General features: G+C 34.8%; 1 long non-coding RNA gene across 2 annotated transcripts; it reads right to left on the bottom strand.

Annotated features, from left to right (window-relative positions):
* Positions 1 to 1,020: 1,020 nt before the first annotated feature.
* Positions 1,021 to 9,879, bottom strand: LOC109366068. 2 transcript variants are annotated; one of them, XR_002112108.2, is made up of 5 exons: positions 9,474 to 9,879; positions 6,872 to 6,987; positions 5,168 to 5,248; positions 4,791 to 4,873; positions 1,021 to 3,648 (listed from the first exon to the last, which is right to left on the bottom strand). It is a non-coding gene; the product is annotated as an uncharacterized LOC109366068 (long non-coding RNA). The 2 variants fall into 2 exon arrangements; XR_002112112.2 differs by lacking the exon at positions 6,872 to 6,987.
* Between the last annotated feature and the right edge of the window lie 609 nt (positions 9,880 to 10,488).

Here is a 10,488-nt window from a genome sequence, read left to right as displayed (position 1 = left end):
ATCAGGTGTAAGTTTTTGATCTGTGACTTGCCTTCTACTAGTGCTGGCCACTAGCAAAACTATTAATTTAGTCCTACCAAGCAGATGTCTAGAAGCTACAACGCAGAACCCAGAGCATGGATCATTTAGCTAATCAGAAATTGCTTTCACTGTCATTTGTATTAAGTTGAAATATCCTCACAAATTATTTCAGTGTCCATTCCAGCATATCTTTTCTATTCACCTTTCTCTTTTAACTGTCTCTTCTTAGTATCAGTTTTACAAATGTTTAGTAGGTCTCTACTGTGCCAGTGAGTTATTTGTGGCAGAATTACTCAGCTGCTATTTGCTTTCAACTGGGCTCCATTCCAGATACATGAAAATGTGTTCCTTTGATGAAATAATGATTTGGGTTCTTTTTCTGGCCATCTTGTTTGAAATACTGGCCATTTATTTTCTCTTGATTTCCAGATAAATCTAACACATAGCTAAAGTAAGCAACTGGAATTGAAGCTTAACATTAAGAGACTATGAGTTGACACTAAAATAGAGGCAGATGCTACCTCTGCAATGTTTATACTTTGCTGGTAAACTTTGATTACAAACTCTCACCTAATCCAACTGTGAGTGGCCAGTCCAGAAAGTACCCAGCATTCTTCAACTCCCTATCAGTTCCAGAATATAATAAGTACATTCTGTTTACCTTTAGTAATGTGAATGGATCTATTTCACAAGTTCAGTGTACAGGCTGCAGAAAGCCATAAATTTTTAAGTTAAACCATGCTTGCCATTCAGTGTAAAACCCTTTTTGATGTATCCTCCTTATCTTTGGAACAATGACAGCAGGTTTCATAATTTACCATGCTGGCAAAGATTAAAAATATTATATTATGTTGTTTTCATTTGACACTGTAGTCAAGGTTCTTTAAAAATCAGTCTTATTTGCAAAACATTATTTCTTTAACATACTATTGAACTTCTATGCTACATCCAGTCTTCAGAATTTGAAAATGGAATGCATTTTGTTAATTGGTTCCTCATACTATTATCTTCCTCTGAAAATGATAATTTTTCTTTGAGAATTAACGTAATTTTGTTAGCACAATATATTGTATACAGCATGTGCTCCAAATGAGGTGATAACAAAAGTCATTAGCTTCATCTCTATTAACAGTTTGTTTCAGAATAGTTCTGCAGAACTTTAAACCTGTTGGTTTAAAAATGAATCCCCAAATTCTCTACCTATGTACCACATGGTGATTTTGTTTCCAAGATGTTTTTTGTTAACAAAACCTACGTTTATTCTGGAGACATTTAAGCTATAATATGCACACATTTTAATTTCCTCCTTTTCTGTTTGCACATTACATGTGAATTATATAAAAATATAAAGGAAATAAGTAGTAAATCCATGAGTGTAATTTATGCTGATTATTCCCTTCCTGACAAATAAGGAAGAAGGGGCTCTGCTATTTACAGGTTGAATGTGGTCATTTCTTTTCAGCACTTCACCGTACTGTTCTTTGTCTTTCTTTCAACAGCACAAGCTTCCAGTTGGACTTGCAATTACAGATAACTTTGGTGTTTTGTATCTCTCTAGTTATGCACAGCAGATAGAGAAAATAGACCAGTTTCTCAATAATCTCCATGTCCTGTCAAAGGCCATGCTACTCATCTGAATGTAACATCAAAAATATCCCCAGATTTATAAAATCTGCAGCATATATTCTAATGCAATACTTCATGCAAATTGTTCGTGACAGCAAGTGAGAGAAAGAATTTTGAGTACCTCTTCTCAAAACTTGTTCTGTCCTTTTCCATAAATTTTGAGTACATGTACTGATTGAGCATTCATTATCTTATTTTTACTCCTTTTTACTGTACTGTGTATGCACCATGATTATTTTTCTATGGGTTGGAGTCAGTGGGAGTCATAGAATTGCTCAGGTTGGGAAAGAGCTTCAAGATTAACATAGCAGTGAAACTGTGGTTATGATTTCTGTGCTTTCATTGGCCTAATATTAACTGTCAATCAGATCATCATACCTGGAAAAGATTGTTTGATTTCTGAAGTATTCTTGAATTTCTCTTTCAAGTTACATTTTTTTCCAGCTAGGTTCGAGCCTGTCTTTCAGTATTCTATTAGTAAAAACTAGAGGGACTTTCCTATAGTACACATATGCAGCTCCACGTGGAGCTTGTTTTGCTGTTTCTGAAGCTGATAATTTAGTTTAGTAAGTGTAATAAAATATAATCCTTAGTAACTTAAAAGCAAAAATTTGGCAAGTTTAAATTAAACTAAAAAAGAAAAGAAAGTGGCTGACTTGGTTCCCCTAGATTCTCTTTGATAAGAGGAAAACAGTCATATGTTACATCACAGTTGCATTGTACAATCCATAACGTTCATATAAACAGAAGATGGAATTCCTAATGGGTTCTCTACTTTACAGTAATCAAAGCATTCCTTGGAATTATGACCACTGCTTTGCTTGTTTAACAATCTCTCCAGAGTAAAGTGAACCATATGGGTTTGGGGTTGTTTGTTCCTTTGGGCTTTTTTTTGTTTGTTTGTTCCCGATGTTCAGATGGTGGTTAAAATGCCACGTCTGATGAGTGCCTACAAGTGGCTATTCGTCTTTCTTCTCTATTTCACACTATAGTAAAGTGACAAGAATGAAAAAGGGGAAGAAAAAAAGGTTTAAAAATAGAAGTTCACTTTTGTCAAAAAACTTCTGGAAGTCACATATTTCAGGAGTTGCTGCAAGGAATAAGCTATCTGATAGAAGTGATGATGCAATGACTTAAAGGGGAGAACAGATCATGAAAAGGAGAAAAAAGAAAGAGGATCAGGCAAAAGAGTTACACTATGAATTGAAAAATTTCTGTTTGTGTGGCTTTGCCTCTTCATGTGAGGTTAGCAAATGGGAACTACTGGTCTAAGCAGCAATGTTTTAGAGTTGAAATGAAATGCAGAATTGAAGAACAATATGAACAGCTAATAGGTAGTTCTTACTGTTTCAAAATAGCTGTAGATGTTTTAACACAGTCATTTTTTAGTACAGAACAACATTATAATTTTTTGTTTTCTGGTTGCCGTAAGTACAGACCATTTCCCTCCAGTTTCCTAGCTGTGTTAATATTCATTAGCAATGCCCAAATTTACCATTTCACTTCTTGTTTTAGATGCCCCAAAAGGAAACTGCAGCCTACAACCAGTTCAGGCCTAGAATGAAAGTGAATTTTCTCATATACTTATTAACCTCTTTAAATGAAAGTTACTTTTATCAACCATCTTCTCCAGAAACAAATCAAAGCATATTAACAAACAGCGTTCCTACTGCAGAATAGTGAAAGATCACAACACTTTTTAGTGCTGACCAGACCTTAGGTTAAATAGAAGGATTGATTCCAAAATGTGATATTGGCCCACTAGTGCAGTCATCCAGTGAGGTAATTCTCTCCTAAATTTGATGACTGTTCACAGTAGAAACTGATTTGATGGTGGTAATAATAATAATAAAATTAACAGTGACAAATGAAGCTCATGTGAAAAAGCTATGAATTAAAGCTTACTTTCTACTTAAATAATCCTCCTAAATTTCTTAGTATCTCTTTTTGAACTTGAAGAAATGTTCCAGAATCAGAGCACTCCAGTAAAACATCTTTCATCTGTGAAGAAATCAATGTAATTCTTCATTACTGTACAGCCAAATCAGCAAACAGCATCATTCTACACTGGGGAAGTATAATCGTGCACTTTCACAGACAAAGAATTTTAGATAATTTGTTCAAGATCACACAGAATCTGAGGCAGCATCCAGAATTTCTAATCTCCCCCACAGTATATTTGTTTTCCTTACTCTGAAACTTTGAATACGCAAAGCAGAAAGAAAGTGAAAATATGCTATGAAATAATCCTGCATCAGCTGTAGTTGTAGAATAACCAGTAGACAGCATCTAATGATTTGCCATTTTTCAAAAAAGTAGGAGGGCAGATAAATTGACTGCTTAATGTGATTTACATCACCATGATAAATAAATCTGCCTCAAAATTTTATAATTAATTAACAATCTGTTTCCAGCTTTATTATTCTACTGTGAATCAAGGACTCTAATAAATACTCATTGTTTGCACATTCTAAATGTTTAGTAAGATTTTTTTTGTGGACTTGATTCCATATGCAATTTTAGCACTATTAACAGCCTAAAGACTCAAAGTGCCTGACTGTATGTTCTCTTGCTCTTCAACTTTTAGTACAAAATTCCAAGTATGCATTTAAAAAATATTTTTAGACCCCTAAGCAAATGTTGTTGCTATGCTATGAATAGTCCATGAAAACATTTCAACTTTCTTTAAACTAACATTTCCATAGTAATAAAGAAACCACAGTAAAATAGAAGGAGAAGGGAAGAAAAAGGAAAAGAAGCCCATTTTCTTTCACTTATGCGCTACTTATTTTCCCTTTCCACACCCTCTCCTCCCCTATTATGGTGGATGTTCAATCAAAGTTTCAGAGAAAAATCAGTAAGTGAGATCTAAAGGCAGTAAGAAGTTTGATAATGATTCAGTATTACTTATTCTATTTTGTATTGATCCATTATCTATTGCTTTGGTCTATGCTGCTGAAATGAGTATCCCAGGAACACCAAATAGAAATCACTTAATGCTATTAAACACAATGCAGGTTACTGTATGTTTCACCAGAGAATTTATACAGAACACATTCAAGCTTACATCATTCTCTATTCTCTGGAGACTTTAACCATTCTCTCTATATTTTTTATTCAAAAAATATTTATTATTTGTTTACCTATGCCAATGGGAACAGCTTCCCAATCAGAAAAACTCATCACTTCCGTATGTGATTGAGACTGAGTTTTCTTTCCTGTTAACCTAAAATCATAAAAGTAATACTGTTAAACTTGAAGTGGAACCATACTTACCTAGGAATAGCCTTACTTTATATTGTTTGAAAGTTATCTAGACATTCCATTTTTTTCTTTCTTGGTATCTTTTGTTCTCATTGCAAATAAAGACAGATACTTAAAGGATATTTTACTCTGTGGAAGGCTCACTTCAAATCAATAAGCCTAAGAATAAGACATAAATAGTGTAAAATCATTCTAAATCATTAGCAATTCTAAATCTTTTTTTAGGAAAAGTTAGTCTTTTACTAAGTTATATTACCACAGAAATGAGGTTGTCCTTTTAACCTCTGGTCCTGCACTGCAGCACCACATTGTGGAGGAGAAGCAGCCATGGAGATACCTGTAACAATATGCAGGAATCATGATAGGGAACAACTAGACTGCGTACTCTGGAACATATATATATATTCATTTATTGTCCTAACCACTCTCATACTATGCAGAAACCAAGGAGATGCATACATGTCTCTCGTTTAACTGACTGTCCTCTCACTTTTTTTTTTTATCCTATATATTCTCATCTTCCTCTTTCCTATAAACTATTAGGTACTTAGCTGACGAAGCGTTTAATTCTTTGTTTTTGAAGCAGTTTGCTCTAAACCTACTAAAACACTATTGATTTTTCCCTGCAAACAGATGATTGCCTAACAACAGATACATGAACATAGGATTGACCCATAATTCCTGCAAAGCAGAAACAAAATACTTTCAAGAAATATGTAAATTTTTATCTGTGCAGTCACGAACAAAATTTTAAGTCTACCTCAGAATCTGACAGGGATGTGCTGTCACATTGTCTAAAGCCTGAACTGCCTGTCTGGGGATGGTAATCACAAATCCATTTGCACACACAGTCTTTGCATATCCTTTGATCAAAGCTTTTCATACTGTTTGAACAAGAGTCCCTTATCTCCTTTAAGGAATTTTAGTAAGGAGCTCATAGTAAAAAAAGAAGGATTTCAAGGAGTTATTACAGGATAACATCAGAGTTAGCTATATCCATTCTTTCCTAACCAAGAATAGACTTTTGCAGACATCTGGTTTGAGTAAAAATACACTGTTTTTACCTCTTATTGTGAGGTTTTGCCATTAGCTTTGTGTTCTTCTCCCCAGATTCATAGTTATCACTACAAAGGCTAACTTAAGTAACTTCAATTGAAAATATATTGCAGAAATTAAAGAAGTATTTGCCTAAGCTTTTACAGGTAAAATGATCAATTCAAAAAAGTCTCCTAAGAGCCCTCTCCATTCTTGACCATTTTCTGTAGTGGAAACTGAAAGTGCTTGGACTGGATGACAGGAATATGAAATGAAAGTCTAATCACTGATTACTTTTGCAAGTGCTGCTCCTGATTTCTATAGATATCCAAAGATAGAAGACAATGTTGGAAAATATTTAAATTGCATATATTTATATTTACATATGCATGTATGTTCTGGGATTTATAGTTAGATTGTTCTTGTCAGCATGGCCAGTTTCACAGATCTCCAACCTTACATTCTCATGCAGTGGCCTATCATTTGCTTTATTTATTTGTTTTTTGTTTGTTTGTTTGTTTTTGTTTAATTTTGCTTTGAACATGATTCTTGCCACATACTGATGAATCCCATTTCTGGTTTGAAATATTCCAAATTTCTCCTAATAGAGTTTCCATGTCATGTGCAATCTGCAGGTGGACAGGTTGAAATGCAGACTGTCAGTGGCAAGATGTAGAGATGAGCTATAATTCAACAGTCATAAAACATCATTGTGCATAACTGATTCAAAACACACATGAACAATTTTACCTCTGTAACAGTTCAGAGTTTCTCAAAAATGAGAAATAGAAGAACAGAAGAGGAAATGTTGTTTCAATGTAGTTGATATTGCTTTATGGAAGATAAAATAAGATTTTCTATTTTCTCACCTTTATGGTTTTGGGTTTTATTTTTTAGGATTTTTTTATTATTATTATTTTCTCACCTTTATGTTTTCCTTTACATGATTTCTAATCCTTCTTTTTTGTTTTGAAAAGCACCGTCAGTTCAAAAGTGACTTGACATTAATCAAATTCTGTCTCTTGAAAGATCCAACAGTAACTGAAATGACAAAATTCAGCTGATCCAATAAGCTTGAGAAGCATATGACAGTATACACTACGAGAAAAAAACTTTAAACTACAGGCTAAATGATTATTCACAATTCATGGTACTCTGGAAAAAAAAATTCAGTATCCTGCACAACTCAAGGAAGTACATTAGAAACTTTCTATTTCTCCACCTCCACTCCTCTGGAACAAAGTATGCTGGATCAGGCAAGGATTTGGACAGAAATATTACTAAATTTAAATGTTTTCTAGAGAATAGGCGAGCTAGTTTTCTTTAAATCTATTAAAAGATTTTTTAATAAAACATTTTATTTTAAAATGATTAAGAGAAATTGAGAAAATAGCTTTCCACTTTGGGGAAAAAAATTGGTGAAAGGACAACTACAATTGTAGGAATTTTTTTAAGTACCTTCAGTAATATCTTGGACTTCAATACTTCCAGCAAGATAACTTTCACATTAAATGATCTCCAGTGAAAGACACCAAGATACGTGAGAGTGAACATAAAGGAGACAATTTTGAACAAATTAGAATACCTTTTTTTAATAAGAGATACAAATCTCAGGCTTCCTGTACTTGTTTGTATCCTATTCTCTCTCACCAATCTTGGTCTTAAATGGTGCTTCTAAACATTATATTCAAAATCTAATGTGTTTTTATAATATCTCTAATTTGTAACTATTATTGTAAACTTGTATTACTAGATTTTCATCAGCAGGACTTCGGTTAAACTATAATCTATAATCCTGTTAGTTTTGACTACTTTCTGCAGCTGAATTATTTATTGGAATGAGAATGTTCATAGGGATTCAAACTCATTTTTCATTAAGATAAAGAAGAGTTACAAAATAAAAGTAAACATTAACAACAAAAATTAAACCAAGAAAATAGATTCTGATAGCAATGAAGTGACTCCAGTGAACAATTATTATTAAGATAAGTTTCAAATCCTTGATATTTAGCTATTCACAGCATGTGTTTGAAATCAACTAAGGAATAACATGACCAATGATTTCCTTAAACATAAGTGCTGCTAAAATGAAATCCAATACATATTTCTTATAGCAATGTAATATCCCATTAACTTTTCATTTCTTAGCTGAACAGAATAAAATCCATTCAACTCCACTAAGGAATTTAAAATAGTGTGGTTTTTTTCCTCATACATGGTTACAGTTTTGAAGTAAATAAAACTTATTCAATTCATAATGAAACAAATTACACAGTCTTGCATGGTGACCCTCTACATCAAGAAGAAAATAGTGTGAAGAGCTGCTCTTGAAGAATGGCCACAAGTAAGTCAAAAGCCTATGGGTGAGAGAGACTGAAGCAACAAAGGGAGTCATGTGGCTGGAATCTACTACAAGTCACCTGATCAAGTGGAGCCAGTTGATGAAAGCTTTCTTCCTCCAACTATGGGAAGTAACACTACCACAAACTCTCATCCTGCTGGCGGACTTCAACTGCCCTGACATCTGCTGGAAAAACAGTATAGCTAGTGGTAGGCAATACAGGAGGCTCCTGGAATGCATCAAGAACAACTTCTAGAGCCTAATAATAGACAGCTCCCCCAGTGGGATACAATACTGGACCTGTTGCTCACCAATCCAAGTGAAATGATTGGTGACATCAGGATTGAAGAATGCCTGGGCTGCAGTGATTATGCAGTGGTGGAGTTCACGCTCAAGAGATTTGTGAGAGAAAAATTAAAACCAGGATGCTCAATTCTAGAAAAGCTCTTCAAGAAGTTATTTAAAAAAATCCCTAGTAATCTGTCCTCAAGGACAAGGGAGAGGAACAGAGCTGGGAGATCTTTAAAGAAGTTTTTCTTCGGGTACAAGAGCTCTCCATCCCCAGGTGTAGGAAGTCAGGAAAGGAAGGCAAAAGGCTGGCACAGCTGAGTGACACTAACTGGTCAAGCTGGAGAACAAGAAGAAAATGGACCAGCAGCAGAAGAAGAGACAGGCTCACAAAATGATCCAAGGGATGGAACATTTCTGCTACAAGAACAGGCTGAGAGAGTTGGAGCTGTTAGTCTATTATAGAGATGGCTCTGGGAATATGTGACAGGGACCTTTCAATGTCTAGAAGGAGACTATAAGAAAGAACAGGGCAGATTCTTTAGCAGGATCTCTTGTGAAAGGACAAGGGGAAATGGTTTCAAACTAGAGTGGATATAAGGGAAAAGTTTTTTGTGATAAGGATATTGAAGTACTAGAACAGGTTGACCAGAAAGGTGATGGAAGCCCTGTCTCTGGAGGCCTTCAAGGAAAGGCTGGATGGGGGCCCCAAGGAACCTGATCTAACTGTGGATGGTCGTGTTTATTGCAGGGGACTTGGACTAGATGACTTTTAAGGGTCCCTTCTGTAACGTAAGCACAACAATGACAGCAGAGCAGCAAGATTCCAGGCCACAGCAAGTTAGGATTCACTCAAACACAACAACAAGCACAAAAATAAGGGAAAAGCACTGCTTACCTTCAGAAGGTCTCAGGTGTATAACAATCCCCAAAAAGAAGGCCTTACCTTCACTGCCAACCCTTAAATGAGGTCTGGGAGGGGGTGGATCCTGCCTCCACTCATTCTGGTCACTCAGGGACACTGCATGTACCTGAACTCACCTGGGTTGGCCCTGCTTTCCACCAGGTGCTCAATCACTGGTTCAAGCCATGACTGAGCATTTGCACTACACCTTCCAATGCAAATGATTGTATGACTCTATGATTTTGTGATATGCTGATAACTACTACTACAATTGATCAGTAGTCTCTGAGAAATACCTACACCCAATGTAATCCACAAGCAAAATAATACAGATGAACTTCTGTTCAAATGCTTTTGTTTTTTCCTCTGTTTCCCAATGGTTATTATTAAAAGGAGTTATGCCAGACTAATCTGTTTCTCTGATCTTTAAGTAAACCATGAAATACTTTGTCCTCTTTTTTCATGCAGAAGGCACAGGTGGTTGTTTTTTTTTTTGTTGTTGTTGTTTTTTTATTCCTTTGCAATAATAAGTATTTTGACAGAGACCAGATGATTAAGCAAACCATTTTCTGTCATTTTTATGGATCATATGGTAGAAAGTGTGTGGTGTTTATTATTTGTCTTTTCTCTTTCTCAGCTACTTACTGGAGTATTCATTACTGTATTTAAGTTGCTGTATCCGTAGGAAGAACTGTTAAGAGTCTATGTCAAAGACTGACCACAGTCTAACTTGAACTGCAGCATATTCTAGTCGTACTAATTACAAGAAAACTAGGTACATTTTTCTTCTTAAATAGCAGAAATTTATATGAATATTACTTATGCGAAAATGAGATTTTACCATGGCTATTTAGTTTAATGTATTTTGAAATAATTTCAGACAGTGCTATAGAAACCAAAAGTAATGGAAATTTCTGTAGGGGAAAAAAAAAAAAAGAAACAAATCTTTTGTGTATTTCCACTTCTATAAACAGTGTAAAGAAATGAGAAGACATGTCTGTATTTGTGC

Source organism: Meleagris gallopavo, chromosome 1 (assembly GCF_000146605.3).
Source record: "Meleagris gallopavo isolate NT-WF06-2002-E0010 breed Aviagen turkey brand Nicholas breeding stock chromosome 1, Turkey_5.1, whole genome shotgun sequence".
In the NCBI taxonomy this organism is placed as follows: Eukaryota; Metazoa; Chordata; class Aves; order Galliformes; family Phasianidae; genus Meleagris; species Meleagris gallopavo.
This window is presented reverse-complemented; position numbering and strand designations above follow the sequence as displayed.